Below are 27,300 nucleotides of genomic sequence, written 5' to 3'. Positions count from 1 at the left end.
GGCCCTTGAGGACTGGAGTTGGCTACCCCTGCGCTATAGCGCCAATCTACTGTGGCACTGTATAAACTTCCAGGACCTACTGCATAGTGAACAGAGCCTAGAAAACATAGCTATAGTTCTGAATGCCATGAGAGATTTTACTAACACACCGTGGCCCGTATTCTGTAAGGTGCGATAGCGCTGATTGACTTTAACGGGGCTTTTGACGCCATAGCACGCCATCTGCGCTATCGCACCTTACAGAATAAGCGCCGGCGTTTCATTTAGGCTAATACCTAGCTACCGTGTTGAGGTTCTTTGTTTTAGGGTCTCTTAATCCCCATAAAACCCCTGCAACTGGGGGTAGGGGACATTCGATATTACTGAATTACATTCCCCATGCTCCTTTCATGTTTATTTGTTGAATATGGAAATGACAGCCGAAGACGCGGACCACCCCGAATAGGAAGATTGTCACAATTCCTCGTTGTTGAGGTTAAAGAAGATAAATCCTTATGAAACAAGCACATAATTACCCAGCGTCTAAAGCAGAAAATGTCATTTGTTTCTTAAAACAGCCTCGGCTTTATATAATTGCCTTTTTTAATTATCCCTAGTGGCCCATGACATTTTTAAAAATGAATGTCTATGGTGTGATTTATTTACATGTTGCACTTTGGTGTACCTAATGAGTGTGTTTTTTGGCAATAAGACAGAATCAAGGCATGAAATCACATTAAAAAATAAATACGTGCCATTGTACTGCTGTTTTTTGTCTCTTTGCAAATTAATTTGCCGTTTATTTATGTTTGATTCTCAAATCTGGTACGGTTTAGGTACGTTCTATAGTGCCGGGCGCGTGCTACGCCGCGCGCGCGCGGAATTTTAGTTGGCTGACGTGAGTCAGCCTTTCTATAGAAGGGCCGCGCGCGCACGGCAGGGAGAGGGGAGCCGACAGACAGCGGCGAAGATAAAGAAACTCATCTTTTCGCGCCGCTTCTGGCTCTGAATGTATGTATATGTGTGTGTGTGTGTGTGTGTGTGTGTGTGTGTGTGTGTGTGTGTCTGTGTGTGTCTGTGTGTGTCTGTGTGTGTCTGTGTGTGTGTATTTGTGAGTCTACACAAATTTAATAAATAAATTATTTCTAACAAAGTTTTTTTGTATATAAATAATAAATTACACATATACACACACACACACACACACACACACACACACACACATACACATACATACACACACAAACACACACAAACACTGTATACTCACACACTATACTAAAGCATGCGGCACGTGCACGCGCATTAGCATAGGCACGCGCGGCCGCATGCTGCATAGAACGGCCCTAAGTTGCACTGCGGCTAACACATGAATGATAAAACTTGACTTTGTTTCTATCTAGAGGGTACTCGGGTACTCTTACAGGTCATATCACAAATGCTGTAGTGATGCTATCTGTCTTTTAATGTTGCACTTAGGTAAAATACAATTGCAGCAGATGTATGAGATTTCAATCGCTAATAATCCGAATACATTTACATTGGAATTTGCTCGACAATTGGTATCTAGTTATGAGCAAAATCTTTTTTTTTTTTTTTTTTTTCATCTTCCAAAAGCTTAAAAACAAAAATCGCTGCTGTTTATGTCTGGAGTGCTGCAGTGTAAAATATAGGGCAAGGATGGAATAAGCCCAGTCACCTAAGATATACCCGGTGTTATGGTACACTGCTGACAGACCTGTAAATCACCTCTACGACCAACAACTGTGCACCAGATTAAATATAATTGCAGCCAGTTTCATTACCTTAGTGGCTAACTGCTAAGGTAATGAAAGGGTTAAATAGCAAGCACTGGATAGTTGTTGGTAAAAGGGATGGGTGAAGCTTGTTGTTGCCCCAGGGTGGGTGTTTAGACCTTGCGGGAGGGTGGCAGTAGATGTTAACACCTTCAATAACCCTTAGCGCTACCTACACGCAAGGCCTAAGCACCACCCTGGGGTTACTGCCACCTTCACCCGCATCCTGTACCAACAACAGGAATGGGTAAAAGTGCTATTAACCAAAGATAGCTAATAGCGCTTTTCCCCCATTCAAAAAAAGAATTACAGTGCAATACATAAATACAACCCCGCCCCAACACCAACACATTAAAAAACTGCCCATTAAAAATAAAACTAGCCAGCATAAAGTAAATAAAAGTTCTACTTACCCCTGCCAGGATGAAGGTTGTCCTCGTCTTCCCCCCCGTCCTCCGTGGGCAGGAACATTACAATAAAAAACTAAAAAAAAGTAATGGCCACTAACCCCTTAATCACCTTAGCAGTTAGTAACCGCTATAGTAATTAATACCGGGGCCTGTATCCCGGGAAGTAGGGGGTCCCCGAGTACACTAGTATTAAACTTAATATTTAAACTGTAAGAGCCGTGCATGGAGGCGCAGTGTCTCCGTGCAGCTCTTCCAGGCTGCAGTTTCAACAATCAGTTGCCGATTGATAGGACTTATAGTGCGATAACACTTAGAAAAAAAACCAAGTGCGACCTTTGACCCACATGTTTTATAGCACGATATAACAATGCCACGTCGATCGGCAATGCACTGATTTTATCACAGTTTAATGAATAGGCCCCTTAGTCTGGAGTGCGGGGAGGGAGAGGTTAGAGAGCAGGTGGCAGAGGCACGCTAGGGTTGCGGGAGGGAGGCGGAAAGTTCAACGACTCTGCTACCCTCCTCATTTCTCAATGATGTGAGTGTGCGGGGGAGTGCTAGTGTCGTGTGTGTGTGTGTGTGTGTGTCAGTGTCAGAGAAACAGGAGCAGGTTGCCAAAACAATGCACACATAATATTTTTAGATGGCAGTTGTGGCGTGTGTTGACGATGCAGTCTATATAATGTAAGCAAGAACCAAGTAACATTTAAATACCCACAGCGAACATTTACCAAAGCATTGCAAGCCCCTCCGGCTGCAGAGGGGTTAAATAAAACTGCATGACATTGGCGAGCTGCAGGAATATCTGCCGAGTCTCAAAATTCTGAGGCACTTTGGTCTTCAAAAGGCAAATCGTTCATTCCCAGTCTTATGGAACAAAATGTGGCAGCAATTTCCCAAACTGTATTTTTTTTTATGAAATCCACCCAATCTCTTCTGCATTCTTACATGTCATAAAAAAATATATTTTTTGAGATGTTAGAATGTGAGCGTTGGATCATCTGGAGAACTAAATGAAAAGGTTGTGTTTGGTTGTTTATCTGAATTCTCACCTTATCACATCTTTATTACATTCTAAACAGTTCTTAGTAGAACAAGGCAATTAACCACTGCAGAGAACTGCATTTGTGGCTTCTTATTCAGCTTCTTAAGATTTATTCATATTAAAGCTGTGCTTTTTGATATGTTCAAAACAATGTGTTCTTTTTAATTCAGTGTACTTTGTTAAAGTAGCTGTGTTTTGATTGTGTATTTATCTTGTTATGTTGTTACATAATCTCCGTTGAATGTGACTGATTGGGCACTGTTGATAATTGGTTTTAATATCTTCCAGCACATGGACTGATTTTTGTCTACAAATATAACAATTTCCTATTAATTAGCAATGTGTATTTTTGTGTCTAATAGATGAATCTTTGAAATATAATTTCCTGCTGCTTTTTTTTTTTTTTTAAACGGGCAGTTCCATATATCAAGCCCACAAAAATGTACACCTCTGATCAGTGGAAACATTGAAATACCTATTGATTGCCTACATTTACCCAATTGGATCTGTCACTTTGCAATGGGTTTCAGGTTCCACTAGCAGGGAAAGCATTTAACACATCACTACCATTCGTTTATTTGGTGGTCTTGGGGGGGTGGGGGGGAAGTGAAGGGACAGTCTCTTCATTAACACTTTGAGTGCTGGAGGAGCTCCGACGCGCGACCATGTGTGATGTCATGACTGCAGTGTCTCTGACGTTCCGTAGCTACATCTTGGGACCCGGTTAAAACATATGATGTGAAATATGACTATATCTGAATATGAACCTATTCCATGGTACAGTATTTCACATTTTTAAAGCATGGGAGAAGGAGCGGCTCAGCGAGTACAGACACTGACTCTGTAAACCATGACAATGAGTTAGAAGCAGGGGAGCCTGGTTTACTTCCCGGTGTCAGCTCCTTGTGACCTTGGGCAAGTCACTTTATCGCCTTGTGCCTCAGGCACCAGAAAGTTCACCTGGGCAGGGACTGTGTCTGTAACATTCCTATGCGCTGCGCACCGCGCGCTGTACTGTAATTGTGATGCGCTGTTAGTCCCATTGGGAGAAAAGCGCTATATAAAATAAAGTTATTATTATAAAGCTCACAGCAAAATGAAACAGACTGTAAAGCTGTCATATTAGCACTTAAAGTATATTTTAATGTGTTCTGATTTTTAACCCTTTCAAAGCTGCCGGTGTAGCAATACGCTTAGTTACTGGCCTTTTCAGCACTCAAGAAATTAACACAGTTTCTATTCCATTGTGTCAAACTTTACACAGGAGTAGGAAGGAATTTAGCTTAGTTTTATCTGTGTTGAATTGAAATGACAGTGTGAGATTGTATACTTAATTGATTTTTCTGCTGTCAAAGCCACTAAATAGTGCCATTAAAACTATAAAGCTTCAATCCCACTCAGCAATATGTATTGAACTTGCAGTAAAGTGGAAGCACCGATCCATGTAACATCTTCTTTGCCATATTTAACTTTTGTGTCACAATTTAAGATATAGTTAATATCTCTTCAAAGGTTGTCTCCGTAGTATGAATGGCATCAGCGGCAAATGTATCCAGCTTTTGCACATGGAGAAGTGGTAAAGGAATGCAGTGGAGAATAATCCCAGGACAATGCGGTCATAGCACAGTTCTAACCTCTGCAATGACGGCCATCTTTAATTAAGCCCCACAATATTGTTTTGTTACCCCCCCCCCTTAACTACATAATTACTACAATATTTAACCGTAACAGGTCATCCACATGATAAAGCAAAGGACAAAGTCAAGGTACTGTAGTTGGAACAGAGAGCCTGTGACATAGACACTATATCAGGGCCACTCCGGTCCTCAGAATTGAGCCACAAGGACACCCTGGTTCTTAAGATACTTAAAGCTCCCTCCAGGGAATTCAAACTGGCCCCCAAATCTCCCACTACCCGGGCCAATAGGAAGCCGCAACTTCATCTGTTGGGAGGTTCCTATTGGCTTATTGTTTAAATACCCAGGATGTCATGCAGGTAACTCTACTGGTAAGTCTATTACGGCTCAGCTTCAGGGGGCCTCCCAGTTTCCTTGCTATAACTCCACGCCCCCTCCCAAAATAAAAAGGGTTAATTCAGCGGAGTTGCGGCTTTAACCCCTACACTGCCAAAGAGAAGAACCACACATTGCGTTGCTGGCAGCTCAGAGGTGAAAATCTATTCTATATGGAACAAAAAAACTTATTTTTGTTTCTATAAATTGACAAATTATCTGCACACACAAAAAAAAAATCACTGCTGCAGTGAGAAATCATGAAAGCCGAAATTTCTGTATAAATATACAATTTGTGTTATTGTTATTGAAATAATCTACTTGGAAAAAGAAAGGCATATTTTTTTTTATATGTAGAGAGACACATTCCAGAAGTGTTTACATTATTGCATTCTCCGCACTGCTCTGGGTGTAATACCGTTATGGCACAAGGCATTTACTGGGAAATAAAAACATATGGGGCCCAGTTTTGAAATGGGATTCTCTTTTCTTTTTTTTTTTTTTTCACTTCGTAGCAATAATCTTCTGCAAATACATTTTTTTTTTTCTGGGGGATAGTGTGGAAGCAAATAAACAGATTGTCTGGAATCTAAACAAAAATACGGTGATGTTTGGAGACAGCTTTTGTGTTTATAGATAAGGTTATTATCTTGCATTTGGTATAAAGTGAGATGGTGACGTGTTAAAGTAAGATCAATAACTCGTTGAAGACGTCTTCAGTGCCACTGGTATCTTACTGGCTGGCATCTTACAAAGCCATCTTCTCTGAAACAAGCTGGGCTCGCAATTGTTCTGAAAGAATTCCCTTCTGTTTTCAATGAAGAGTAATAAGCTCATTATGAAATCTACGGACGCAACAATTTATCAAGGTCTCCGGACAACATCACTCAAAGTTAGAAAGTATTGCAGATTGCAAGCTGCTCCGTTTGTTTCTTTGTGGCTCTTTGTAAATCTTTAGACATCTGAAGCTTGTCCCCCGAGCCTTGTACTAAAAAAAAGCCCTTCATATTTGAATAGTAGAAATGCAGGGGACGTAGGAGCAAAGTCCAGCTTCTCCTTTATTGGGCAACCAATAGAAACCGTTTAAAATGGTTGATTAGAGATTACACACAGTTCATTTTTTTTATTTATTTTTAAAATAAATGTTAACGGTAAATTAGCAATGATGAAGAACACGAATGAGCACGTTCAGAGGTTTCAGATAGATGCACAAATTTACTTTACCCCATAATCGCACAGCATACCATGTTTTCACTGCAACAAAGGATTATGGGTAATCACATGCAAATGAGCACAGTGTGTCACTTTTTGGCTTCTTATCCCCTTTAACATTGAGCCTTTAAAGCTTCTGTCTGCTGCTTTCCACCGCTTTTAAAGCAAAGCCTGCTCAAGTAGTGCTTGGCCAGTAAACCTACTCACAGGCAGCTGTTTCAACGGTAAATTAGTAATGGTGCAAGGGGCTGGTCACACCTAAATGAAGGCTTGCATACTTAATGTAGAAGTTTCAAAGTGGCTTCTTAAAGTAAAAATATAAGGGGAATGCTCTATTACACTCCGCTCTTTTCACGTCCTTTGATGTCGCAGGAAAAAGTCTTGACAGCGAAACTGCAGGACGTGTGTTCTGCAGAATGGTTTCCAGAGGAAAATCGGTAGACCTTCAAGGTTCTATTTTATTCCAGTTCAGTCTTAAATCACAAATTAGGAGTAAGTTGAGTTGCGATCAGAAGTTCTCTGTGCCATATCTGACATTTGGTTTTTAGAGAAAGTAATTTAGTGTCTCATTTTAAAATAAAAATCTAGTATAATTGGCATTGGTTAGGGGACACTGAAATGCTGCATTAGCACATGGGCTTGTAAAATGTGTAATATATTTTTGGTTGGGATATTTGCTATCAATATGTGCTTCCAAAAATGTTATTGTAACCCAGCATCATGAAAAGTTATTGCTGCATAATGTGTACTTTTCAGCGATCACAATAAGTGAAGTTATACAGTATCATTTCTTTTTGGATATAGTTGTAATAGTTATCTTAAATATATATATATATATAATTGCAAAACACTAAGAAATAAAATAGTACTGTGAAGATCTATCATATTGAAGGACGCTTTGCAACTATGTTTGAAACAGTGCATTTTTCAGATGCAAATACATGTAAGCTTAATATGTATACAGTGTACAAACAGATATAGCTGCAGGCACTTGTTTTAACAATTCTTGGCCCCTTTCTGCTAAGAGAAGGGCCTGTATTCCCTAAGCAGTACTATTCCACAAGATACCTATTGCTCCCATTCTGGCCCATTCATTTTGAATGGGTGTCTTATGGAATCGCATTGCTTAGTATATATATGGGCCTATCTACTGTCCCTCAGATCATCAAACTGGATATACTGTATTTTTTGTTAAACCAGAACATTTTCTATAGACTAGGAATAAAGAACGGATTTCAGGATGGAACATAATTAATTCAAACAAAAGTCAAGATTGACATTGATACTTGTGACATTCTGACTTTCGATGTTAGCTGGGCAGACCAGGTTACCATGGATGGAAGAACTTCTGAGTTTGCCCACCTGGCTGAAAATGTCCATTACTTTATGCTCTTGATCCTCAAATCAGAACTAGTATTATATATTATAATTGTGTGTGATAAAGAGCCCAATTCAGCTACTCATTTGAAAATATCTGAAAGTGTCCCAAATTAATTGATATTCTTGATCTTTCATTAACATCCCCAACTTCCTCCTCTGAAAAGGTAACATATCTGGAATTGGTAGGAAGAGCTCATGAGTATTAGACAATACAAATATGTATAAGATGAATAAGAATAAATCCATATATTTATTGCACTGTATGTGAGTCTTCTTATTATCTGGACCAACTCTGCCCTACCCTGTGGTTCTAACAGAACTCTGAGACATCATGAATATTATTCTGTATTGTACTGCAGTTATATGCAATATATTTCTCTGGTCTACACGTTCTCTCATTTTGCTTGGTACACATGTTGGATTTCTAAAACTATTTTGGTACCTACTGCTGTTGGAATAGCACATTTTAGTAAATAAGGGCCTATGTCTACCACTACCATTAATTCACTTTGACTGCATCTTTAAGAATCTAAAGAACTAGAAATAATGTTTTTTTTTTAAATCATTGATGTTGTGCTGTTTCCTTATATCAAATCTGTAAGGAAACAAACTGCAGTTTAGCTTGAATGCTGCAGGGAGATTGTCTTATCATTGTAAGATATTATTGTTAAAGATTCCACTTCTTATCACATAGCCAAACACCCTGAAGTGAGCATGGCCTCTTAAGCCTTTTGCAACGAAAGGCCCTTTTCATTCCCTTTTGCCTGTTTAGTATATAGATTAAAATGTTGTGTTATCTGTTTGCATCATTAAATTTACCACCAGAAATACACATTGTGTTCAAATGAATGAATTACATTACACATCAAAGTTAAGATATCTTGTATCTAAAAACATGGGCGATGAGAAAAACTGCTATAGGATATTTGTTTTGTTTACTGTCTTGGTTGTTTGAGAGTCTAGCTAAGAACTACTATGTAATGGACTATAAATTAACCTTACATGTATATAGCCTACTATACACTGCAAACATAAAGGGGTAATCCAGGCAACTTTAAGGCAAGGTCCCCAGTAGCCACTGCGCCACACGCCACGCCACAGCACAGCCCTATATGGGGGCAGGCCCCAGTGGCTGTGTGTGGGCGCGCAAAGTGCTGTGACGCGTACACTGGCAGGGGAAGACAAGAATGTTGTCTTCCCATGCTGCGACGTGGTCGGCGCGCACCAATGAAAGGGCAGATGTTCCCCATCATTGCGCTCCCCTACAGACCGCCGATCGCGGCTTTAAACTGTGCACGCGTCGCCAGATATGGCTGGGGCCTAGCCTAAGTAGCATTTCCATCTTCTTAGTTACTTTTAGGTAAGTGATTGTGTAGTACAGGGGCGGCCAACTCCAGTTCTCAAGGGCTACCAAAAGGTCAGGTTTCCAGGATTTCCCTACTTCAGCACAGGTGGCTCCATCAAGGGACTGAAGCAGAAAGCAGTCCCCTGGGGACTGGAGTTGGCCACCCCTGGTGTAGTGCAATACTGTAACTTTTCTACCAAGCAACCTGGGCCCCGGCACAAGCTGGAAATCTAGGCATCTATGTATCAAGAGAGTGGTCTGTGCTGACAAATCAAATGGTCTGAAACACAACATATTAATTTACAGTATCTCTGCGCTTGTAGAATTTGCCACACACTGCACTAGTATTCTGTGCTAAACATGAGTTACGCCGCCTTTAAGGTGACAGAGAAAACCAACACAGAAAACCATCATGAACAGTAACGCAAGCCCCACATTACTTAATACATAGACCTGCGTCAAGATGCAAGTGTAACTCCTCCCGCTTAAGCCATTAATCCCTCAACTAGTCACAGACTGACGCAGACATACTTGAAAATGGTGCGACTAAGGTTAATACATAGTATAAGCCTGTTACAGACATATTTCAGTGCGGGTTGCAACAAACACCCCCCCACCCCCCAAAAACAAACAGACACTGCGCCTTAATTTCAGCGTCTATTCATGGAGCACATGTTGTTGCAAAGTAAAATCTGACGCAATTCCACATTCTCTTTTTCTGACAACTGAAACTATGTGGCTGTATTTCGTAGGCATCCGAAAGCTGGCAGAACGTGCAATTATTGAGGGTAAGCATCTGGAAAAGCGGGAGCTGCTCTCTAGAAGCGCTTTTCTTCTTTACTGCCAGTACACTCAGGCATTGAAAACATGTATGGATCTGTAATTTTAGGAAAACATTCGTGAACCTATAATCTTCAAAATATATATATATCAATTTTGCAATTCAAAACTGGCCAGTGGAATTTCTGTAGCTGTCATTAAGTTGCATATAATTACTGGCAAACAATGCCACTGTCATTAGGAATCAAGTTTTATCTTTTCCATTTAATAAAGCACCTGCTTGAAATTCTGTCAGCTGAAAAAGCATCAAAATGAATTAGGTACTCACTCCTCTCTGTGATTTTCAGTACTTTGCTTTCCAGTATCTGACATTCTAATATCATGGGCGTCAATGTCACTGCAGAGGACAGTGTTAACATTAAGCACGGCAGTTGTGCTGAAGCATCATAAATGGGGATATTAAGGAAAGTAAATAAGACTTTCCAGTGCCGTATTCATTGATAAGAAACAAGAACAAATATGGCAACTGTGTGTGTAAAGGGACGGAGAGCTTTAGGATGGAATGCTGGGTTGGTTAAGGTTTGGTTAAGGTTTGAGTTTGGTTAAGGTTTGGGTTTGGTTAAGGTTTGGGTTTTGCACTAGGCTGTTACTAATAATGGAAGGTCACTCGTGGACTTGATTATCTCTCATTAACTGCCCTATCTTCCGTGTCCCTTGGTTAGTAATAGGTATGTCAGGCTAATTGAGCTCACTTTAGCTATTACCAAAGTCTTATGTTAGACAGGTTAGATACTTCAAATTGACAACATTGAGATGCTGTCATTAAACTCCCAGTAATGCTGGTGATAGAGTGGATTTACTTTTTTTTATGTTTTTTAAATGCGGCAAAATAGTGATTGCATTCATTGCAGCTGATTACATGCTCAACTGTGCAAGGTAGAAGTGTGAAGGTACAGAGAATTCCGGCTTTGTACATATAAATCTGTATCATGAAGCATAGATAATGCTTGTGCAATGTCACACGGGACATGTCTTTATGTAGGTCTCCTGGTTCGCAAAGGTGCTTTGCAACTTCTTCCATTAATGATTAATATATACAGCTTTAGTAGGTCATGTGAATTTAGCTATTGAAGTTGGTAACAGAAAAGCACAGCAGTGTGCATCAGAGATAGAGGATACTGAGAAGAAAAGCACAATAAGGAAGTTCTTGTACAGTAAAATATATCTGTGTGATAGTACCTCTTAATTGAATTTCTTTGCCACAATGTTGAACTTTTGTCCCTTATTTGTATAATACCAGATTTTCATTCTCCAGCCACTGCAGTTACAGGCCGTCCAACGTTTTGCTCATAATAGGTATCGCACTAGTTCCTCTACTTGTGCTGGATGGGGACCCTTCCAAGCAATTCCTATGGATGGCCCCTAACCTTTGCAGCTCACCACACACAAAATGTTCCATTACATAGGTACAGCTGGACCCAAATACATGTAGTGTGTACCTGCTAAATAGGTGCTGTTGGAGGGTATGCAGTTAGACTTTGTATCTATTCCATTAAGAATTTGAATACATGGGAGGGACAGTGGTGGGATTCAAAATTTTAACAACCGGTTCTTACCCGGCGGGCGGCGTCTCCCAGCATGCTGCCCCTACAAATGTTCTCAAAATGGCTGCATGATGGCACAGGGCGCCGCGTTGCCATGACAACGCGACGGCACGTAACGTAATGACATCACGTAGCGTCTCATTGCCATAGCAACGGACGGCACATGGAGCAGTTGGCATGGCAACGCGGCACCATTTGACGCTGCGCGGCCATATTGAGCAGATATGCAGGGAGAAGATGCTAGGAGACGACGTCCGCCAGGGTAAGAGACTCAAGCACCGGTTCGGCGAACTTGTGAAATTTTAGCAACATGTTCGCACGTACCAGTGCGAACCGGCAGAATCCCACCAATGGATGGGAGTCATCATGTCCGAGTATGGAGGAACACTTAGAACTCCAGCACAACATGAAGCTTCGCCACTTTTAATTAGCTTGTCTATTGACCCTGTAACTGTTACTAGCAACTAGTTTTAGTACGATGTGTGATGATGAGGCCAGGTTGTAAATGTTACATATTCAAGTGTGCAAGCCTTTTATTTCTTGTAAACAACAGTGACTATTGTGTATTGCTTATTTTTTTTATAATCTATTTAAGCCAAAATTCACTGCACCAAAAGTTAAATTGTTTTTAGTCCAAACACTTAGATCACTGTCCCAATTCATTTTTTTTTTATTGAAACAAATAAAGCCAATAAAACACTTATACTGAGAGCGGTAGCTGCACAATAACGAAATCATTCTCCATTGAGTTTATTGATTTATTTATTTACTCCTACTGGAAAATCAAGTATTGTGCTAATGTATTTTAGAAGAATCACACTGCTTGGTGAAATGGCTAATTTATTTTAGCGAATACATAAATAGCCAGCAGTTTTCAGTGAGACAGGCTAATGAAAATGATGCCATGAAAGTGTCTATGCGATGAGGAGTGATGGAGTCAAGTTATTATTGGTTGAGTGCTAAGACGTGGTGGACTGGACATCATGTCTTTGAACTTTTGAACTGCTGCTTGTTTGTCTGATTTATTGATTTTGATATGTCTGTTTAGTTCTACTTTATTTTTTTTTTACTGAGCACTGCACATGAATAGGCATAGTCTGACGCCTTCATTGTTTTGGGAGTTGAAACATGTACGTTGCTTTTTTTTTTAAATGGCAATTAAAATTAATTTTATTAACATGTTGACGGCCTTCATTTTAATACCTAGTAACTGTCTGAATAAAATATTCATTGGAACAATTTTCAAAGGCGATACAGTATCTCAGCAGTGTTACCATTTCACCTCATCCACTTTTTATTCAGTGTGCTAGGTATTGATGTAATGGGATACACAGTTCAGATATCATTCTTTATATCCACTGAATATATAGCAGGGAAGTAGAAGTAAAAAGATGGCTGGGCTACGGTGATGTCGGATAGTACGGCTCTTTTTCTGCACACCTATATTTTCACCATGCATGGTGGCATTACTGAATATGCTGTAGCGTTGCATATGTGCCTTTTACCTTGGTCGGAAATAAAGCAAATGGCATGGGTCACATACACACTCATGAAAAAGTTTAAGAGATGTGCGCCAAGTCTTGGAAACGGAAATGTTGCCATTACTTCTACACCAAGAGAGAGGTCCATGTAGATGTCTCATGGGTTTTCGCACCTATTTTGTTATCTTGGACCTGTGAGTGGTTTGGAGAAATATGGGGCCTCTATACAATATTCTCGGAAACATTCTCCATTCTCCATGGTGGTTTAAATGAAGCGGAACTGTTCTCTAGCATGGGGAAGTCACCCTATCGGAGCGGTTAGGAATGAGTTACACAGCACACTTATTCTCTCTTTTTAGGGTAAAAGAGTTTGTCTAAACAAACCTCGGACCAAAAGATCTGCATTACATGCAAGAAACCTGATTAACAAGTTTTGTTTTTTAAACATTTGACTTAGACACAAGCGGAAAAAAGTTATATGTAGTGCATTTATATGACCCACTTAACTAGGTGTATGTAATTTCATAAACTAAAAAGCTTTATTTGTAATAGGAATGGCCAGCACACATTTAGATTATTTAACATTTTGTGCCTAACAACTTCATAATTGTTCTAATGCATTTCTTAAGTCATTCAATAACCAGCCATTGGTTAACACTGTCAGCAGAGGCGGAACTAGGTATTTTTGCACCTAGGGCAAGTTCCTCCAACTGCACCCCCTGCCCAACCCCCAACTGATGTTTGAACTATCAGTGAATGGGGCTTTTGGGTCAGATTGCATGGAACAGCGATCTGTGAAACTTAGACTGCGCTTATAGTGCTGGCGACGTCGCCCGAAAACAACTGTATTGCCGCCGTCGCGTGCGCTTATTGTAAGCACGACGCGACGGCAGCGACGCGAAATTTGGAAGCCGGTCAAATTTTTCAGAGGCTGTCGCCACATCTGGCAGCCTCTGAACCAATCAATGACTTGGTCGCCCGCCACGTCGCCGCAAAGCAAATTACAACTTTCACTAGCGGCGACAGTGACGTCACCCGTCGCGTCGCTGTCGCGAGCACTATAAGCGCGGCCTTAAGAATATGCCCCATGAACTCTACAATAAACAGAATTCTGCACCCCCCTATCAGGGTACTCCTGGGGCAGCTGCCCCGCTCACCCAGGCCTAGTTCTGCCTCTGACTGTCCGAGTCAGAAGCATTAAGTTGCAAGACCTTTTCTCAATAAATATAATGCAAATTATTGAAGTGAAACTTCCTTAGTGGCACCTCATTCGAACTGGGGCAAAAATGGATTGTGGAGACAGAAATGAAACGGATGTGACGTCAGTGCTGGCAGTTGAGACCGGGCTGTGTTCTGGCTCAGCCCGACCCCAACACTGACATCCCAACCGCTCAAAAAATCAATGCGGCGGCGATAGCCGCCGGCGCCGCTCCTAACGGCCGCCATTCTCCGCTGCCATGCCGCGCATGCGCTGTTGTGTTGTGATGGCTAACCCCTCCCCTCAGCCCCGGCCGCTCCAGCACATGCGCCATTCCCCCCAGATGCATTGTTACATTGGCTCCCCGCGGGGCTGGAGGCCGCTGACCTGGCTGCCGGAGGAAGCCAACAATGGCTGCGGGGTCTGCGTGCTGCGCAACTGTGCTGCTATCGGGGGCGAGTGAACTTCCACCATTGCCGCTCCTATGCTGCGCATGCGCAGCAGTGATGGTAGCAGAAGAGGCTGCTGGTGTTGTCTGTTGTGCTATGCGTCCCCCACAGCACAATCAGAGGGAAGAGCGCCCCACGCGCATTACCGTGCCCTCCTGTAACCCCCTTGTGTGCAGCCGGGGAGCTGGCTGCAGCAGGACACGCAGCGCTACCAGGGGTAGAGAATGGGGGCTGCTCCGCGGTCGTGTACCTCCGGGGGGGGGGGGGGGAGAGGACACACAGGACACAGACAGGACAGAGACATACACACCACACAAACACTGACATACATACACACACTGACTGACACACATACACACACACACACTGACTGACACACACACTGACTGACACACACACACACACACACTGACTGACACACACATACACACACATACACACACTGACTGACACACACATACACACTCAGACTGACACACATACACACACAGACTGACACACATACACACACACTGACTGACACTCATACACACACTGACTGACACACACACACACACACACTGACTGACACACATACACACAAACACATACACTGACTGACACACATACATACACACACACACACACTGACTGACACACATACACACACTGACTGACACACATACACACACTGACTGACACACATACACACACTGACTGACACACATACACACACTGACTGACACACATACACACACTGACTGACACACATACATACACACACACACTGACTGACACACATACATACACACACACACTGACTGACACACATACACACATACACTGACTGACACACACACACACTGACTGACACACACACACACACACACACACACACACACACACACACACACACACACACACACACACACACACACACACACACACACTGACACACACACACACACTGACACACACACACACTGACTGACACACATACAGACTGACTGACACACATACATACACACACACACTGACTGACACACATACATACACACACACACTGACTGACACACATACACACATACACTGACTGACACACACACACACACACACACACACACACACACACACACACACTGACTGACTGACACACATACACTGACTGACACACACACATATACAAACTCACACACACACTGATTGACACACATACACACAAGGAATTCACACTCACAGTCACGTGCACACTCAGTCACACGCACGCACGCACTCAGTCACACGCACACTCAGTCACACGCACACTCAGTCACACGCACACTCAGTCACACGCACACTCACAGTCACACACACTCACAGTCACATGCACACGCACACTCAGTCACACGCATGCACACACAGTCGAACGCATACACAGTCACACGCACAGTCACAGTCAGTCGCACAGTCAGTCACACGCACACTCAGTCACACGCACACTCTCAGTCACATGCACACTCTCTGTCACACGCACACTCTCTGTCACACGCACACTCTGTCACACGCACACTCTCTGTCACACGCACACTCTCTGTCACACGCACACTCTCTGTCACACGCACACTCTCAGTCACACGCACACACGAGGAATTCACACTTGGTGCAAATAGCTAATACAGGAGATGTGTGCCGAGCACGCGCGTTATAAGTCAAATTTATTTATGTTTTGTCAATGAAATTGTATTTTGATTTTGAATTAAAACATCACCAACACAAATACAATTTCTGTGACAAAAGTCAAAGATATTTCACTTACTATGCGCGTGCACAGCACACACAGCTTTTTTATTATTATATAGTGGTTAAAAAGTAGATAACAAAGGGACATTTGAAGTACTGTATTGTGGATTGAAAACTTACTTTTGGAAATAGGAGCATAATACTGGTAATATATCTTAAAAGTATAATGTGAAGATCTCAATGGGCTGTACCTTATTCACGTTACCCGTCTCTTTCTCTGCTAATGCACAATTCACTTACATCTTTCTTTTAACAGTTTACAAAAGGCATACAAACTGGAAGTTAGAACAGTTTATATTTCCAAAGCATGTCAAATAAATAGGCCAGCCTGATCTTGTGCAGAATTATATAACTGTGTACTTTAAATATATATATATTCTTAAACATACTCGTAATTCTATTTATTAGAAAATACACACCACACTCTGTTTTGAGCTGCTGTTTATTTGAACGCTAAGAGTTAGTTTCTATATATATATATATATGTTTTTTTTTGTTATCAACAAAACCTATTTTATGGAGGGACATTTGGAAACTTGATTATTTTGAAAGGCCTGTTAAAACAAGCAAACATAACTAGTGGGGAAGGCAGTGCTGACACTAACACCATTAGCTGTAAAAAAGAAGAAGAAGAAGAATTTCCATTGCAACTGTTATTGTTTACTTTACCATACACGTCCTAATATGGTTACCTCCCTGTCAAAGCTGCAGTCCCAGGGACTCAGGGGGGCCCCCGAGGGAGCTTTCTAACTGCCTCTCACACAATAAGAATCAAACAAGGAAAATAAGTGTCAAACAAATCCTACAAGACCCTCTTTCCCCCCTGGGGTCCCTGTACACGCAGCCCTGCTTTGTACCATGCTGGGCAGCGCAGGTTCGCGAGTGATAGCCCTGGATTTTTGTTGTCTGGTTTGCGATTGGTTTGGGGGCTTGGAATCCATTCCCTGAGGCAGTATCTGTGCCTTCGCCCTTTCACGAGTCCTGGTTTTTTTTTTTTTTTTTTTTAATTTGCTGGGACATTTTACTTGCCAAAACAAGGTAAGCATGTTCACTTAAAAACCCTGGATCTTCACCCAATTATTTATTTATAAAAAATGTTTTTACCAGGAAGTAATACATGGAGAGTCACCTCTCGTTTTCAAGTATGTCCTGGGCACAGAGTTAAAATAACAAATAATACATGGTTAAAAATACAGTGGTGCACATCAGTGCCACTGATAAAGGGGATGCTGCACACATCTTATTCTATGCAATGCTGAGATGTGTGACTGTCATGCACAGATTGTATGAATGTCACCCTTCCTGCACTTGTACATGCTGATCACAGACCGGTTTACTCACTGTAGTGTAAACAGCGCTGTAAATACTCTCCCAGTTATACCGCTTGTCAGCAGGAACAGTTTCTTTCCATGCCGTTCTGCGTCTGTTTTTTTTTTTGTTTTTTTTTTTTTAAATCCCCTTCCTTGTCTACTTGTGGCTCTGACTGACTCTTCTTTTGCATGCTCCCAAATCCTCATGTTCCTGAGGCTTGCCCGTCAGTGTCTATCAGGCTAAAACAAAGGTAGGTTGTTAAACAGTGTGCTGGGAGGAGGGGGAGGGAGGGACAGCTACTTCTTGGAGGGTTGTCTTTTTTCTGGTGCTGTGGCTGGGTGACCTAAGCGAAGGGAGAACGCATATTATTCCACAGTCTTGGAATGAGGGAGCTGGCAGGGGAACAGCCTCTAAATAGTTTAATTGTATGCAACTTAAGGCAACCAGTATCTTTTGTCTCTTATCCATATGCTGCGCTCATAGCCTGTGTGAGAAACTGCTTTCACTTCTGCGTTTAACTCCCTCAGTGCCACGCCACAGAAGAGACTAATCCAATGCCTTAGTTTGACGTTCACCATTAACGATAGTAAATGTTGTGTTTGATATGTATGACTGATCTAAAGTATAGCCAGCAGATTACCTTTCTTTTACTGACCCACATCTGCGAAGAAATGTTAATAGAGAAGAGGTAAGAATCAGTGATCAGCCTTAGGAGTCGTGTATTCTTGACAATGAGATATGTTTGCAGTACACAGGCAATGTACTGAACAGACAAATGATGTAGGAGAAATATATTTAGTAGGAGAAATATATTTAGGCTGCCCGCTACCTTCTGTACTGTATGCTTATGTGTTTTCATATTGAAGTTGTATCCATCTCATAATGGTGGCGAAGTACATTGTGTGAGTTAAAGTTCCCTTTGAAGGATTTATGACTTGTAGAATGGAAGTGCTTTGAAGGATATTTAGCATGATTGGGGATGCACAGCTGAATGAAGGATCTGTGTACAGTGTCTATATGTGATGTCTCCCTATCAGGAGATAAGGTACCCTCCTTGTAACTGTAAAAGCGGTTACAGACATTCACCAGGATGCACACCTTATTTTTACATTTTCACTTTATATGTAAGCCGAACCAGCCAATTTAACCCCTCAAAGTCTGAATTGGCGAGCTACTTGTGGTAGGTCTCTATTAATACAACATTCTGCACTTTAGGGGTTTGATTGTTTTTCAACGTTCTTGAAGCACGTTGTAAATATTAAGAATTGTTTATATTGTTGATTTATATTTCATCTAAACCCATTTTTTTTTTGTTTTCTTTTCCCCCCCTCTTTTTATTTGCACTCGCACTTTCTCTTTTGTACGAAGTTTAGTTTTAATGCTAAATTGCCAGTTTGCCAACTATGATACTGGAAGAAACTTTAATCGGAATGATGCCGTCGGGATTCACGACGCAGGGTTATCGTAACCGACCAGTGTTAACTGCCATTGACTTGTGCGCGGTACCCCACATCAGGCCTGGGTGAATCTGCCTCTAAATCTTTTGCTTGGTGTGTGCGGATAGGATAGGAATAAGGTGTGTTACAGCCCTGGAGCACTCTTCAGAATGTTGCTGTGTTGCTGTATTGAAATGTTGAAACTTCAACATCACACATTTGTATTTGTCACCTTTCATGGAACCTTTTTTATCTTTTTAGTCAGTGCTTGTTACCGCCTCAAAGGTATCTGGCTATGATCCTCCCTCATACAACTAAACTTTGTTGCCTACTGATTAAACACATTTGATTTTTGATGACAAATAAAACGTGAAAAGGAAACCTTATGGTGTGTAATATCAAAAAAAAAGTCTGCGTTTTTCTCCAACTTTTATTTGGAGGGTTTGCGCTTTCAAATTCGCATTCACAGCAAGTGGGACTCCTTTGAACTTTTTTTTTTTTTGCTGGCCAGGAAAGTGGGTGCATGGAATCAGTAGCCTTTCATTAGACGTGGATATATTCTCATTTGTAGCGGGATTTATGTAGCAACAGGGAATGGCGGGTGGCTGTTTCCTCGTTATGAATACTCCTGGCACATAATGAGGTTCATCATTAGTTGACGGAGTGAATTTGCCCTAGTGCTACCTTGAGAGGCACATCATTTACATACTACTTCAGAGCCACTGTGTTAATGGGTTCCTCGATGCATAAAATAAAAAGCTGATATCTCTAAAAATTTTTAACACTTTTTTTTATATATTTTTTTCTGATAACCTTTTTTTTTTCCCCTGACAATCTGCTTGATGATGAAGAACTGCCTTTTTGTCATGAGAAATAAGTACATACATGTACTTATGTTTTTTTTAAGATAACCAATATACTGTAAACCTACATTGCAATGTTATGCTGTAATTTTGAACACACACAAAAGAAAAATAAGTGGGAAAAAAAACTACAGCACTGTAAGTTTTAAAAATGAATCGACTTCCAACTTTTTAATGTATGTCTAATTAGCATGGTTTTTCACCCTGATTGAGAAATAACATAACATCATGCTGACATGGATGTATCCCGGAGGCTTTTTCCAACGTTAAACTCCAGCCCTGGTAGGGTTAAGGAAGGGAACCAAGATCACAGCGTCCACACATGACACATTCTTCCTTGGAAAGCCTTTTAAGTAAGCCAAGGGAGTTTATTTCCTAGCCTGTTCTTCAGCAAGTCAGGTCAGCCTTGTGACGCAGTCAAAAGTTCACACTGAAAGTGGAAAGCAGGCAGTCTACAATTTCAGTCTCTGTTGCCATTGAGACAGAGATGTGTAAATAAAGGGAGAGGCTTTAGATTGAACACTTTTACAACCGGAAAATGAGTTGCATTTATGTACATTAATAAATCCATGTAATTCCTTTTCAGCCATTTATCTGTAACTGGGGACACACAGCCTGCTTTAGACTCTTTTTCTCTGTCCTAAAACATATATTTGTTTAGGGAGTTTTCGCTGAAGTGTACATGACAATTACAGCTGTTCATTAACAAAATTGGGTATTTGTTTTAAACTTTAACCAATCACTTTGATATGCTAATTATGGTGTAATTTAATTTGAGCTCTGTAATGATGATGCCGTTATTATGGACATAAATGATGCAGTTAAGCTGGGAGTAATCTCATTTGCATACTGTACACGCCAGTAAATTAAGCCCTTTCTTCAACTGCTGCAGTTTTAATTTTCCACCTCTTTTCACACAGCGCATTTTTCGGGCCTTCTCTCATAAGCCTCTTTGAAAGAGTACTGACGACTGTTTGATGTGGAGAGTTTCAGCACCACGGTTAAAGCAAGGCACAAGATGTAGAATTTAATGGATTCATTATCTTGACGAGTGTTTCTTTAAGGGGCTCATATTAGCAAGTGGAGGAGGGTAGAGGACTGAGGGAGAGGTCCTCAGTTGTCCAATGACCCTTTCTAGGGCAGGGGTAGCCAACTCCAGTCCTCGAGGGCTACCAGCAGGTCAGGTTTTGAGAATATCCCTGCTTCAGCACAAGTGGTTCATGATTGAGCCACCTGTGCTGAAGCAGGGATATCCTCAAAACCTGACCTGTTGGTGGCCCTTGAGGACTGGAGTTGGCCACCCCAGGTTTAGAGCATCTAGTTAAAAACAAAAAGGCAGCAGGCTCAGCCCTTTCTGCTGCAAAGCAGTTAAAATGCATTACTCCTGTAATTATCACCACTCTAGACTGATTTCTTTGGGGCTACAAATTAATAGTATGTCCTAATTTGGCCAGGTGCCATTCAAAGCACTTTAGAAATTTCCATAGAAATAAATTATACTGGACTTTGAGAGCGTGTGCATCACTGTTCGTAGTTTAAATACAATGTACAGGCAACATAGTGCCCCACGCTCAAAGAGCTAAAACATGGGGTATGTGACACAGGGAAACCACAGTATAGTGTCTTATACAAGAAAAGGTGTTGGCATTGGAGCTTTAACTTATGCCTTGACCAATAGGCCACTCTTTGCTTGTTAAAGGCTATCCCAATCTCATCAATGCTAGAGAGACCCGCTAGATATGTAACAGAGAAGTCAAATGAGTGGCAGGAAAAACTCTTTCAGCAGTTTTTGCTCAGGGTTAACTCATTTGCTGCTCTTATAGGAACATTGACACCTATTTGCATGAAAAGGTAACACTACTAAAGACATCTTCAGCTGCACAGTACACAGACGCACCTTCTCTTGTGTTGGCTACCCAAAGAGAGCTATCACCGGTTAAATCCTCTAGTCTAAGTAGAGACTAGGGAGGCTAATTTTCCTAGTAACTACTTTGGTTCATACCCAGAAAATCATCAAGTTTTATTTATTTTCCATGTAGTTATTCAGGGATTTAGGCTCCACTTTTTTTCTAGCTTTTCACATAGTAAAAATAGCAACACTGCATTTGTAGCTCTCGGGACTGTAGGAGGATATGGTTCCCTGCCTTGATAGTTTGTGTCGGTCACAGAGTTTATCCGAGTTGCAGCACGCTGGTCACTCACGCCTTGCACATCAGTAACCAGCATCCAAAAACTGCATGTTGCTCATTAGCTGATTGAACAAACTATACTGGAACGGGTGCTCAAATGACAAGGTTTTGGCCCAGCTGTGGTCTTTGGGCAGGTTTTTTAAATAGAACCAAGTCAAAGGTTAAGCATCTGCCTTTTTGATTACATAATTTGCACACAACATAATTACATTGAATGGTGAGCCAGATACTCCTGAAACATACTATACTGTGGTGCAGTAATCCAGGAGAGTGTCTAAGGTGTTTTGTGCGTTGGATTTACCTATTCCTTATTAGCTTTTTTTGTGGCTAATGTAAGAGATGTTTATTTATTCAGCTACTTGCAGGATTACACTGATTTGCGATATACAACACTTTGTTAGACTTACATTTTAAAGCGGAAATTAAAGTGGGCAAAAAATTTAATTAACCAGCTGTCTCCTGAGCTGAACCCCATTAATTTCATCTCCGGGGACCCACTGCTTCCAGAGATACTTACCTCCATAGCATGTGCTGGTAGCCTGTCTGGATCGCTAGCAGGGTTCACGTAATGGCTGCTTTTCAAAGCTCTCATGCCCTGCGGGCCAATTGGAAGCCGTGACGTAATTCGGTGCAGTTTCCTATTAGCCAGCGTGACGCAGGAACTTTAAAAAGCAAGACATAGTGGCACAGGTAAGTATCTCCGGAAGCAGGGTGTCCTCGGAGATGAAATTAATTGGGGCTCAGATCCGGAGACCCACTGCTTCAATCATATGTAATTATATATATATACAGTATATATATATATAAATATATATATATATATATATATATACAGTATATATATATATATATATAAAAAATCAAAAACAAATACTTGATAACGTTCTGTGGCTAACGAAACCACAGAACGGTATTGAGTATTTGTTTTTGATTTACCACGGTACAGATACCTCTACATCTATATATATATATATATATATATATATATATATATATATATATATATATATATTTTCCCGCTTGGATTGCTCCTTTAATAAATTGAGCTGCGTATGGGCACATAAGCGAAATGTTAGTGGGCAGGAGCACTTTTGGGCTTTTCGTTAGGCACTCGTTTCGCTCACATTTCAATTACTTTAGACGTGTGATGATGCCGGTTTCTGTGTGGGGTTGCCTAAAGACGTGTTTGTGTTCAGTGTGGATTTTAGGAAGCCAAGTGCTAAATTACACTTTAAAGTGATTAGCAATCTGGCTTACACTTTTAGGCGATTAGAAATAATATGTACCACCTTTACTCGATTTGCAATATTTTTGTAATTGATTGGAGGCCTGCGGTACTTTAATACAGGTTTACATTTCCATTAAATGACCCCCCCATTTTTTGGGGTTCAAACACACACAAACTATCTATTACATGATGTCATGATTGTTCTTTGAATCAAATGCCATATAGCACCGGAAGGAGGCTCAGCTTAAAAAGGGTTAAACCATTTCTACTATCTGAAAGGATATTTATATTTTTCTTGTTAATAGATCATTACACCAAAGTATTATGCATTATTTTTTTTTAAAGCACTTTGGTTAAAAGCACAGTGTACGAGGCAAAATAATACATTACTTGACATTAATTATACAGTAGAATAAATCAAAACAGTCATATTGCTATTATAGCAATATGAACTGAAAGGTGCAAAGTATAATTAGGTATTTGTTACCTTTTCAAATGCCTACAAAAAACAAGCTTATCTATAGGTGGATGTCATATAGAAAACAATCACAATGTGATTAATGAAAGTCAATTAACTTGTATCATTATGCTTCAAACTTGCATGAGCAATAACAATCGCACGGGATCTAGGTGAGAACTTAAATGCATCTTTATGTTTCTTTTGTGCTTAAGTAGGAGGCGGTGTCAGGTCTGCTGTGACAGCAATCGTTCTGCTGTTTCGAATACCAGCATCCTATTTACGTGGCCCAGTTATCCAGTTTCTTGACCTTATTACATCATCCACCATGAGGGCACCTTCTAGCATTTGTACATTATCGCTAACCCCATATCGGTAATTAGCACTGTGTATGGAACGATGTAATCAGGATGGAATGCATTGTTTACAAATCCGAACAGCAGTCTGTGATCTTTCATTTTGAAAGTAGCGTTTTGTGGATGTGACTTTTTCGCTACATTTTCGCCGTTGTACATTCTGTGGATGACGATGTTGTACTTTTTTGTATTTTGCTGGTGTTTTGTGAGTATATTAAAAGGCTTATGTCTCCTGCCATAAAACAAATGTTATTTTTTTCTATGTGATGATAGAGTTAGAAGCTTTTCCTTGTGATGGGACATGTAACATTGCACTGCCAAGTTTATCAGGGGTGCATTTGGAAGAGTTCCAAACATGTAGGTTTTTAGACCAGCGTCTACTCCGAGATATTCTAAGGCCTCGGACATGGTAAAAAATACCGCGCTGAGCCGTGCTGACGTTCATGCTCTCCTGCTCAAGCAGGAGCTTTTTTGTGTCCTGGCATGAGTGTCAGCGAGCGCGCTGGCGGGGCGGGAGGCGGGACTAGCGCGTCACGGCGCCTATGTCACTGAGCACCATTGGCTGTTGCTGGTCACGTGACCGGCCCTCCGCTTCCCTCAGCGCGAAAACTAAAATCTGACTGTCGGCTGAAAGTCAGCACGCTTCCGCACGCCTGCGGAAGACCCTGCTAAAGCTGCTCTCTTTGCGGCTGCAGGGGCTCACTGACAAGCGTGAGCGCGGCTCAGCGCGGCTCAGCGCGGGTCAGCGGCTAAGCGCTGACCATGCCCGCGGCCTAAGGTGTGAGATATTGTGCAGCTAGATTGGATGTTAATATAAAAGTCAGTGAAATTAGTTCCCGAGAGTGCATTTTTGAGACTAATTTGGGTGAAGTGAGCACAAGGTTAAAACGCTCTGTAAATTGTATTCTACACACACTGCCAGTTCAAAGCAGTTGCCCATGCTACATCTTAACTCGCCTGATACTTAAGATACATCTGGAGTATTCTGAGAAGACTTTCACATTCACTATCATTAACCTGCCCCTGTACCCACACTCACTGCCATCTGCCACACATGTATTTCCCCTCTCAATTTCTTGCAGATTTCTACCTACACCCTCACCTTAAATGTAGTAAGTACTCGTAATATCTTCAGCCATACACTACATATAAGGGCACATATGTACAACAAGTCGTGCTATGCTACAAAACCACTTCCGGGGACGAAATACCCATTGTGGGCCATTAAAGTGAATGAGCTGCAAGGTGTCTTCTCAAGTGAGAAAGTATCTAATGGACTAGCACTGTTTGGCGAAACTGGACCTTGGTCTTTAGTGAATCACAGAACAGAATCATAGTTTGAGGCATGAACCTGCTTCAAATCCCAGTGCGGGCTTCTTGTGACCATGGGCAAATTACTCTCCTGTGAGTCTCTCACTATAAAATGCAGAATCTTCTTAGCACTGAGAATACAGCGGTTTATACATTCTAAAATATTCCTCCTCTCCACCCACCGGAAGACATTCTCAACACTTGCCCTCACACCCATCTCACACCATGGTCTCACCATGGTCTCACCTACACATGCTGAAAAACACATTTGAAATGGCTCTGTGTAGTATTGAATGAAGGATCTTGTTTTAAACACTGAAAATAAAAGAGTTGGCGAGTTCCGGAGATGTATTGATTGTAGACACGGCACAATCTGCTATAACAAAAACATTCTTACTCGTATAATGCATTTGAACATCTGGAGGGCCTCTGATGGTTGCTGCATGAAGTCCACAGAACTCTGGTAAGCAACTTCATGTTTTATGGCTCTGGAGCAAAGTAGACATCACTGATCTTTTTATTACGGTGACATTGTGTCTGTTTTTCACTTTGTACTAGTCTGGTGCATACACAAGTACTGTATTTGCTGTATGTTTGGATTGATATCAAGCAGGTCATCAAATGAAAGCTGCAGCATCAAACTATGTTAAATCCACAATCCCCATCTCAATTTTCTTTTCCTTTTTTTTTTTTTTTTTTAACAGAACCGTATAAAAATGAAGGGGGAGGTTCCCCAAAAGTGAATCGCACTATTTATATCTCCGTTGACTGCCCAGTTCCGAAGATTTCAACTTTTTTTGGTGCCAGTGTTTCTGGTCCCTTTTGGGAAAACAATATGGCTGCCATCCACACCTAATTACAACGAGCCAGTGCAAATCTATAATGTGATCAATGCATGAAATTGGTGCTTCCTATTGGATTATCTCAGCTTTGATTTTACTGTAATTTTACCAGCTACATAAACGGTCATTATCATTGAATGCAGCGGAGTCTGAGAATAACACGGTTCAGCACAAGGGGACCCCCTTGAACTTAAATCCTTTAAAAAAACAAACAAACAAAACAAATGTGGAATTTCTTAGGCCGTGCTTATAGTGCCGGCGACAGAGCCAGCGACGCGACGTCATGTCAAAACAAATGTATTGATGCGACGGCGCAACGGCTTGGTTGTGAGCGCTGGAAGTCACTTCCAGCGACCGCAGCGTGACGTCACCAGCTCTATACGCGCGGCCCTACACCCCAGGGATAGATACTACGGATATCAACTCCATTTGCTCCTCTGGTTACTGCAGTATTACATTCTTATCTACAATATGGACAAGAAGCTAAAAGGTGACACTGTGTGCTCATTTGCATGTCATTACCCAGAGTCCGTCGCTGCAGTTGAAGCATGGTATGCCAAGAGATAATGGGGAAAAGCAGGGTTGTGGATCTGTCTGAGAGATGTGAATGTGCTCACAACATGGTATTTGAATTCCAGCTACATTATAGAATGTAGAGATTGGGATTGCTAACCTAACCATATTAGCAATCACTGCTTGTCCCCAAGTGTATGATATGTAGAGTAAGCGATGATCTGAAGTTGACCGCAAATATATTAGTAATCAGTGAACTTTGATGATATAATTAGCCTTGCGAACCAACCTTGCGTATTTTAACTCCATCACTCTATATAACCAACTACAGTTTGCGGTTTATTT

General features: G+C 41.3%; 1 protein-coding gene across 12 annotated transcripts in view; it reads left to right on the top strand.

Annotated features, from left to right (window-relative positions):
• FOXP1 (forkhead box P1) overlaps window positions 1–27,300 on the top strand; it is a 501,565-nt gene that overhangs the window by 236,233 nt on the left and 238,032 nt on the right. The window contains exon 1 of one of the 12 annotated variants that reach the window (XM_075574314.1): window positions 17,341–17,487. The exons of 10 other annotated variants lie outside the window; for them this stretch is intronic. The gene's annotated coding sequence lies outside the window, so the exon portion shown is untranslated. Of the gene's footprint in view, window positions 1–17,340; window positions 17,488–17,914; window positions 18,011–27,300 lie in introns of those variants that run through there. One more of the 12 variants, XM_075574313.1, reaches the window with a different exon arrangement.

This window comes from Ascaphus truei, chromosome 17, assembly GCF_040206685.1.
Source record: "Ascaphus truei isolate aAscTru1 chromosome 17, aAscTru1.hap1, whole genome shotgun sequence".
In the NCBI taxonomy this organism is placed as follows: Eukaryota; Metazoa; Chordata; class Amphibia; order Anura; family Ascaphidae; genus Ascaphus; species Ascaphus truei.
This window is presented reverse-complemented; position numbering and strand designations above follow the sequence as displayed.